We start from the raw sequence: 591 nt of genomic DNA on the forward strand, positions 1-591 counted from the left end.
TCTTGATTGTCTTCAATGTTGGTCCACTTTGCTTGGTTTTTAGTTAGTTCTTTGTTGATAGGATTATAATACTCTTAGAAATTAGTATGGAGTATTAATTTGAATCTTTATATGGATTGAAGATCAAAAGGATTTGGGCTATTTTGTTTCATTTTTATTTGGTTATTCATTAATGGGATTAGTGTATTCTATTTAGCTAATAGGATTAAGGTCATTTTAATTATATGTTTTCTTTTAGTTTTTGAGTCAAATTTATTAATTATCATCCAACTTCAAATATGTTTGGTTTTTATATTCCAAACTACTTTGTTTTGACAGTTATAATTATATTTACTATCGACTTGATAGATAGACTTTTTCTTTATGTATTAATTTATAGACATTAAACATGCCTCTAAATAAAAATTGTATTAGTATTTTTGTTCTAGAAATTGATGTTGTATACGAGCATGGTGTATAGATAGCGCCACTATCAACTATTTTTCGTCCGGGGCATAGAAAACCAATAGACCGGCCCTGTTTTGGTGCCTTGGAAGAGGAAGGAACTTGAAGAAGGAGCAAGGATCCACCAAGAGCTTGTAGATCCAGAAA

This window comes from Lactuca serriola, chromosome 9, assembly GCF_051521515.1.
Source record: "Lactuca serriola cultivar US96UC23 chromosome 9, Lser_US96UC23_V15, whole genome shotgun sequence".
Taxonomy (NCBI): Eukaryota; Viridiplantae; Streptophyta; class Magnoliopsida; order Asterales; family Asteraceae; genus Lactuca; species Lactuca serriola.